Source organism: Spinacia oleracea, chromosome 5, assembly GCF_020520425.1.
Source record: "Spinacia oleracea cultivar Varoflay chromosome 5, BTI_SOV_V1, whole genome shotgun sequence".
Classification (NCBI taxonomy): domain Eukaryota; kingdom Viridiplantae; phylum Streptophyta; class Magnoliopsida; order Caryophyllales; family Amaranthaceae; genus Spinacia; species Spinacia oleracea.
Window position 1 is genome coordinate 111,201,996 of NC_079491.1, and position 9,170 is coordinate 111,211,165.

Genomic DNA, 9,170 nt, shown 5'->3' on the forward strand with positions numbered 1-9,170 from the left:
GTAAAATAATTAGAATAAATAAAATTTATTATAATTACAATATTCAAAATTAAAATCCAAGAAAATAATTTAAATTATTAATTTTAAAATTAATTAAAATTAGGTAAACTGAAAAATTTCAAATTAAACATTCAAAACGATTTAATCGCAACGCAAACACCCTACGCATTGCACGCCCATGGGCCGCACGCACACAGCCATTGCTGGCCATGTGCGCGCAGCCCATGCGCTCGTCGCATAGCTGCTGCATCTTCCATCGCAAGCCATCGCACGCTGTGGTGCTCGCTGCGCGCGCGCCAGCGCTCGACGCACGCGAGCCATCGCTCGCTGTGCGCGCTCGCCAGCGCTCGCTGCGCGCGCTCCATCGCTCGCTGTGCGCGCAAGCCATTGCTCGCTGTGCGCGCGAGCCATCGCTCGCTGTGCGCGCGAGCCATCGCTCGCTGTGCGCGCGAGCCATCGCTCGCTGTGCGCAGGCAATTCCGCGCGATCAACGCTTGGCGCAGCGCTCGTGGTACGCGAGCTTGCGCTCGCTGCGCGCGAGGCTGTGCGCCCTTGCGCGAGGCTGTGCGCGTTGTGGCGCAGCTCGCTTGCTGCCCACACGCGACTGCCATGGCTTGCCTTTCGCCCATGCCCATTCGTCCATAGCTTGTGGCCCACGACACAAGGCAGGGCTGCTGCCTTGTGCTCGTGCACCATGCCTTGCTCATTGCATTCGTGCCGCACGGGCGACAAGCTCCCTTGCTCGTCGTCGCATGCCCGCACTATACAACACCCCTTAAGGGTAACACGAAGCGTCCATTGCTTTGTGCGTGCAAGTTATATGAACGAATCGCATAAAAATTTAAAATTTATATTTAAAATTAATGACAAATTAATAAATAATATTAATTTCATAATTTTAGGGCGAAAAATCGAAAATTTATTATTCAATTGATTTCCGATTGTCATGGATTCAAGTCTAGGTCATAAAAATTTAAAATTTATCATAAATTTACAATTTTTATGGTGGTTTTTAATCATAGGTTTCTAATTAAATTATAATTAATTATGAAAATCAAATTAATTCTAAATTATTCTAATTTTCAACAAATTAATCATAATTACAAAATAGATTGCATAATTAACAAGGCTAGGCATTCAAACTTGTTAAACATATACAGTAGGTCAATCAAAAATTCAAGATTTATCAACAAGAATCGCAAATATTTAATTTAACATCTTAAATTTACGAAATTTTGCATTCGAAAAACTAAAACCTTCGAAAAGTCATAGTTAGGCTTCGAATTTGAGAATTCTGGGTTCGGCAGAAAAATAATATTTTTGTCAAATATTTAGAATGACTTTTACATGCGGAATTGACACAAAAATCACTCGATTTGGATGAGTAACGAAGAAACTGCCGAAAAACTGCGTACGTATAATTAAATAAACGCAATTTGCAATTAATTAACAATTACGAAAATTAATCACCCCTTTTAATTCTTGCAAATTTGTAATATTTAACCATGTTCATGCAATTTAGATTATGAAAATAATAAGGGGCTCGTGATACCACTGTTAGGTTATGATACATATGACAATACATAAATCATGCGGAAACAACCATTAAGCCAGGAATACATATTATTTACACATAATCATATAGCATAATTTAGATGCATACTCTTTGTTGCGTGCCTTCCCTAGCTGCGCCCGAACCGAACAAGAACAAGTCTTTAGGACTCCAAGTGTCGTCCCTCCGTAGATTGTCCACAGCACGTCCGGATCCGCCTTAAGATTGACCAACTAGAATCGCCCTTAAGGTACTAGAATTTTCGGCACTCTTAGGTAAGAAATATGGCTGAATTTTTCTCTCAAAACTCACTTTGAATACTTGAATTAATCTCTGAAAATATGTGACCCTAGGCACGTATTTATAGAGTTATGGAAAGGGAATTGGAATCCTAGTAGGACACGAATTAATTAAACTTAAAATCCTACAAGAACTCTAATTAATTAATTTATCCTTTTAGGAATAGGAATTTAATCATATACTAACTCTAATAGTTTTAGGAATCATGCATGAACACAAACTCACACACACACGGCAGCCACGAGGGCCGCCCATGCGTGTGCGTGCGAGCAGCAGCCCACGCAGCGAGGCCATGGCCTTGGCGCGCGCTGGGCCTGCCTTGCGGTGGGCCTGGGCGCTGCCTTGGCTGTGCGCGCGTTTGGCTTGCTGGGCGATGGCCCGACTTCGTGCTGGGCCTTCGTCCGGCAGGCCTCGTCCGATGCTAATTCGTACGATACGCTTCCGATTAAATTCCCGGTTCCGGAATTCATTTCCGATACGAACAATATTTAATATTTCCGATTCCGGAATCAATTTCCGTTTCGAACAAATATTTAATATTTCCGTTTCCGGAATTATTTTCCGATTCCGATAATATTTCCGATTCTGACAATATTTCCGTTTCCGGCAATATTTCCGATTCTGGCAATATTTCCATTTCCGATAATATTTTCCGATACGTACCATGTTTCCGTTTCCGGCAACATCTACGACTTGGATAGTATTTATATTTCCGATACGATCCATATTTCCGTTTCCGGCAATATCATCGTTTCCGGAGTGTTCATTTCTTGCCTGTGACGATCTCAGCTCCCACTGAAAACAAGATCCGTCGATTCCGAATATCCATAGATGGAGTATCTAATGCCATTAAATACTTGATCCGTTTACGTACTATTTGTGTGACCCTACGGGTTTAGTCAAGAGTAAGCTGTGGATTAATATCATTAATTCCACTTGAACTGAAGCGGCCTCTAGCTAGGCATTCAGTTCACTTGATCTCACTGAATTATTAACTTGTTAATTAATACTGAACCGCATTTATTAGACTTAACATAGAATGCATACTTGGACCAAGGGCATTATTTCCTTCAAAATGAATTTACGCTGCTAGAATAGTTCGTTACTGAGTCTTCGGCTCACCGTTTTGTTTTCCGTTTTAGGTACTGCGGGGAATGATGGACACGAGTAGTGGCGAGGAGTTTCACTTTCATATTATCCACCTAGTTTATGTTTACGGTTCTAATAGTTTAATAAGTTTTAATTAAAGACTTTTGGTAAGTTATGTACTTTCATTTTGGTAATATAAAGGATTATTATATATATTTTGGAGTATTTAAAGGCTTATGATTGATGTTTGCCTTGTAATTTCCGAAAAGGAAGTTACGGCAGGTAATGTCCCGACCAATTAGGATAATTCCGCTGCTAATTATGTGTTAATTATTGAATTAGAGGTCGGGGCGTTACATCATGTCGCTGCCTGTTTTTCACCACTGCAACCAGAATCATCATTAATCTACAAAAACCATTTTAATAAGCCACGTCGAATACATTTTACATTGAGTGTACTAAAACAAATATTCAAATACTTAATCGGTAAGACATGCATGTTGCTAAAGCAAAATGACTAACCATATGTATTGCTGATTCTGCACCATCTAAAAGGTCTGTTGAAACATTTCCTTTGCGTACTTCCTTCAAAACTTGTCCTAAGAAAGAAGCAATCATTTTAAATGACTGCGTTGTTTCATCAAACTTCGTGCTTAGAGCTTTATTTTGTTGTGCAAGTTCCTGATTTTGCTTCTTTACAGCTGATAGTTCACCTTTTATGTTCTCCACTTCCATGGCACCATTGTTAACATAGCTTGACCCTTCTTTCCTTAGCAAACCTTCCACTCCAAAGATGTCACTTTGCTTCACTCCAAACCCATAATTCAGAGGACGTTTAGGTATTTCACCTTTATACATAAGCTTATTAAAGACCTCATTCTCAATTTCAACCCTAGACAAGGAAGAAGAGGAACTCGCAAGGTTTTCTTTGACCTCATCGTTTGCTTCCTCCTGTTAGATAATATGAGAAACGAATATCAGAAGTGTAAGCTCTAGAATATAAAAGATAGGAAACACAAGCACATAAATTAATCTTAGGTCTACTAAGTTGGAGATTAGTGGCCTCAGCCTACTGGTTATATTCAGTTTCCACTATTCATTGTTATTAAACAAAATCTTTCGTCTTTCCCTATTCGTTCCACAAGTACATCCCAAGCTGTCCTAACTAATCAAGCAGGGGGTGTATTGTTACATTTGTTAATGCTAATGCAATATATACACATATAGATATCAGAGGCCTTGTTTTAACTGATCTGATCATCACGGATCTGATCAGAACTAATTTGATCGGAACAGAAATATTCAGAACTGATAAGTTCTGTTCAGATCAAATCAGTTCTGATCAGAACAGTGCTGATCAGATCAGTTCAATTACTGAGTGGATGAACTCGCCAGAGTGACACACTATTTACCGAGCCTGTTAAACTAAAGTGCACAGTAGGATTCTGAAGGAAATAGTGCCCTTGGTCCAAGTATGCATATAATATTAAGTCTAATAAATGCGGTTCAGTATTAATTAACAAGTTAATAATTCAGTGAGATCAAGTGAGCTGAATGCCTGACTAGAGGCCGCTTCAGTTCAAGTGGAATTAATTATATTAATCCACAGCTTACTCTTGACTGAACCCGTAGGGTCACACAAATAGTACGTAAACGGATCAAGTATTTAATGGCATTAGATACTCCATCTATGGATATTTGGAATCGACGGATCTTGTTTTCAGTGGGAGCTGAGATCGTCACAGGCAAGAAATGAATACTCCGGAAACGATGATATTGCCGGAAACGGAAATATGGATCGTATCGGAAATATAAATACTATCCAAGTCGTAGATGTTGCCGGAAACGGAAACATGGTACGTATCGGAAAATATTATCGGAAATGGAAATATTGCCAGAATCGGAAATATTGCCGGAAACGGAAATATTGTCAGAATCGGAAATATTATCGGAATCGGAAAATAATTCCGGAAACGGAAATATTAAATATTTGTTCGAAACGGAAATTGATTCCGGAATCGGAAATATTAAATATTGTTCGTATCGGAAATGAATTCCGGAACCGGGAATTTAATCGGAAGCGTATCGTACGAATTAGCATCGGACGAGGCCTGCCGGACGAGGTCCCAGCACGAAGCCAGGCCATCGCCCAGCAAGCCAAGCGCGCCACACGAACAGCCAAGGCCACGCCAGGCCCAGCGCAAGGCCAGGCCCAGCTGGCCGTGGCAGCGCGCGCAGCTGGGAGCAGTGGGCTGCGAGCATTGCTGCAGCTCGCGTGGGCTTGTAGCTCGCGTGGGCCGAGCGGCCGTGTGGGCTGTGCGCGGGCATGGCCTGCACGCTTGCGGGTCATGCTCGTGTAGAGTTTGTGTTCACATACGAAACCTAAAGAGTATAGGATTTGTTTAATGATTAAAATTCCTAATCCTAAAAGATAAATTAATTAAATAAGAATTCTATTAGGATTCTAATTTAATTAATTCGTATCCTAGTAGGATTCGATTACTTATTCCATGGTCTATAAATATGAGTTAAGGGCTCATAATTTATATCGAGTATTCAAGTATTAAAAGTGATTTTTGAGAGCAAAAATTCATTCATATAATTGCCTACAATAGCCGAAAATTCTAAGTACCTTAAGGGCGATTCTAGTTGGTCAAGCTTAAGGCGGATCCGGACGTGCTGTGGACTATCTACGGAGGGACGACATTTGGAGTCCTAAAGACTTGTTCTTGTTCGGTTCGGGCGCAGCTAGGGAAGGCACGCAACAAAGTGTATGCATCTAAACTATGCTAAATGATTATGTGTAAATAATATGTTTTCCTGGCTTTATGGTTTTTCCGCATGATTTATGTTTTGTCATATGAATCATAACCTTACAGTGGTATCACGAGCCTCTTATTATTTTCATAATCTAAATTGCATCAACATGGTTAAATATTACAAATTTGCAAGAATTAAAAGGGGTGATTAATTTTCGTAATTGTTAATTAATTGCAAATTGCGTTTATTTAATTATACGTACGCAGTTTTTCGGCAGTTTCTTCGTTACTCATCCAAATCGAGTGATTTTTGTGTCAATTCCGCATGTAAAAGGCATTCTAAAATTTTGACAAAAATAATATTTTACGGCCGAACCCAGAATTCTCAGATTCGAAGCCTAACTATGACTTTTCGGAGGTTTTAGTTTTTCGAATGCAAAATTTCGTAAATTTAAGATGTTAAATTAAATATTTGCGATTCTTGTTGATAAATCTTGAATTTTTGATTGACCTACTGTATATGTTTAACAAGTTTGAATGCCTAGCCTTGTTAATTATGCAATCTAATTTGTAATTATGATTAATTTGTTGAAAATTGGAATAATTTAGAATTAATTTGATTTTCATAATTAGTTATAATTTAATTAGATACCTATGATTAAAAACCACCATAAAAATTGTGAATTTATGTTAAATTTTAAATTTTTATGACCTAGACTTGAATCCATGTTAATCGGAAATCAATTAAATAATAAATTTTCGATTTTTCGCCCTAAAATTATGAAATTAATATTATTTATTAATTTGTCATTAATTTTGAATATAAATTTTTAATATTTATGCGACTCGCTCATATAACTTGCACGCACAAAGCAATGGACGGTACGTGTTACCCTTAAGGGGTGTTGTATAGTGCGGGCATGCGACGACGAGCAAGGGAGCTCGTCGCCCATGCGGTACGAATGCAGCGAGCAAGGGCATGGTGCACGAGCACAAGGCAGCAGCCCTGCCTTGTGTCGTGGGCTGTGAGCAATGGGCGTGTGGGCAGGGGCGAGAGCAAGGCACGAGCAGTCGCGTGTGGGCAGCAAGCGTGCTGCGCCACAGCGCGCACTGCCTCGCGCAAGCATGCGGAGCCTCGCGCGCAGCGAGCGCAAGCTCGCGTGCCACGAGCGCTACGCACAGCGTCGATGGCTCGCGCGCAGCGAGCGCCAGCTCGCATACTGCTGCCTCGTGCGATGAGCGCAAGCTCGCGTGCGGGAAAGGCAGGCGCGCAGCGAGCGATGGCTCGCATGGATCGAGCGCTGGCAAGCGAGCGCAGCGAGCGATGGCTCGCGTGCATCGAGCGCTGGCAAGCGAGCGCAGCGAGCGATGGCTCGCGTGCATCGAGCGCTGGCAAGCGAGCGCAGCGAGCACCAGCTCGCGTGTTCGATTGATGCCTTGCGATGGGGAGCAGCAGCGATGCGACGCAGCGCATGGGCTGCGCGCACATGGCCAGCGATGGCTGTGTGCGTGTGGCCCATGGGCGTGCGTTGCGTGGGATTGTTGCGTTGCGATTAGATCGTTTTGAAATTTTAATTTGAAATTTTCAGTTTACGTAATTTTAATTAATTTTAAAATTAATAATTTAAATTATTTTCTTGGATTTTAATTTTGAATATTGTAATTATAATAAATTTTATTTATTCTAATTATTTTACTAAACTTAAAATCATAAATTAATTTAAATACGACTGAAATTAAATTAAACTTTTTGGATTCAATTATAAATTTATATGAGCTTTAAATTTTAATTAAATTTGTACGTTTCCGGTTAGACTAGAAATACATTTTTATGTTTAAAATTAGTAAAGCATATGAATTTATTGGTTTAAGTGGGAGCCCTTTTTAGTCATAAACTCTTGATTAGGTCTACAAATCCTTAAGGTTAAACCAATTTGATTAGAATTAATAAGGACTGAATAATTTGTAGATTATTGGTGCCCTTGATTAATTGCTGCAAATGTTTATGTGATGCATAATGTGTTTTACTAACCAGCTATGTGGGCCATTCATGATAATGAATGGGTGAATGGTATATATTGTATATGTACTGTTTTGCAGGTTATGAAGTGACTAGTATGGCCCAAATATGATAGAAAATATGGTCTGCGTACCATTAATTTGAATGTAATTGGTCTAGAGTACCAAAGTTGTTTTTAATTCAAATATGGTCTGCGTACCATCAAATAGTTGTAATTAGTTTAATTATAGCTTATCCTATTTGAAGAAAATGGTGCCTCCCACGGAGATTTTCAAGACGGACTTTTAAGTTGAAGCTTCAAGATGAAGTCGGGCCATACTAGATCACATTTATCTTATGCATGCTTTAAGTTATTTATTGCTTTAAATATGTCTTAATTATGCATGAGATTGTGGCTTGATTATGTTGCATGATTAAGGATTTTAGTTCACTTAAAATCCAACCAACATAGTAAGAGCCTTAAGTTCCAAACTTAAAAAATTGAGTTAAAAGGTGCCATGCCAAAATATACACTTGCTTGGATATCCTTTACATCAATCTAGTAATAGTTTTCGCTCAGCGAGGTGTTACTTATTGGTCCTAAAGGAGCAAGGTACACAAATAATTGTGAGTACATGTTAGTTTTGGTGAAACTCAACGATATAAGTAAGGAGTCCTTTTATGTCGTCGCAAAATCGATAGGTTTACCTAATAAGTTCTTAGACATACCTATCAACCAAGAATAGTTTCTAGACTATTAGGAAAAGGCTTTTGCTTACCTAAGATGTTTTAGGATTAAGTCGACAAACTGTGCTTAGTTCTTCAATGATTTTAGGATCTTGGAATCATTTTATTCACACCTGCCGGAACACATAATTCGAATAAAATGCTAATGACTTGTTTAAATTGCATGATTGCTTTAATTTTCAAGTTATTACTCATGATAAATGTTTAGACTTTGCATGCTTCAATGTATGTTTTAATTATTGTTTATAATTAAATATCTTGCACTGCAATAAATCCTTTTAGAAAGGTAACAGTAAATTTCCTTAATTAGTAATGAATCCAAGAACGATTCACGGAAATGAGAGAAAATGAGCAATTTAAATGTACGTTTCTTTTAATGACTTTTATGGTTGTTTTCGAGTATCAAAATCGAATGGCAAACTAATTGGTTCTTGTGAATTCAAATACAATGTAGTTTTGAGATCATAAAGCATTGAGTTTAAACGCTCAGCCTTACCAATGGTTAACAACCTAATATCTTTGTCCATTTATTTCTCGAATGAGTCTAGTCCCTAGACATTCGAATAGATTGATGCTTAGAGAACTTTAGAAGCTTCTGGTAAGATCATCTAGTTGAAACAGAATATTCAAATTAAATGGTAAGAACCTTGTTGGAGTGACATTGGACATGTCTAACAAAGTATAAAAGTCAACACTAAAGAAATCAATTCTTAAGACTATAAGA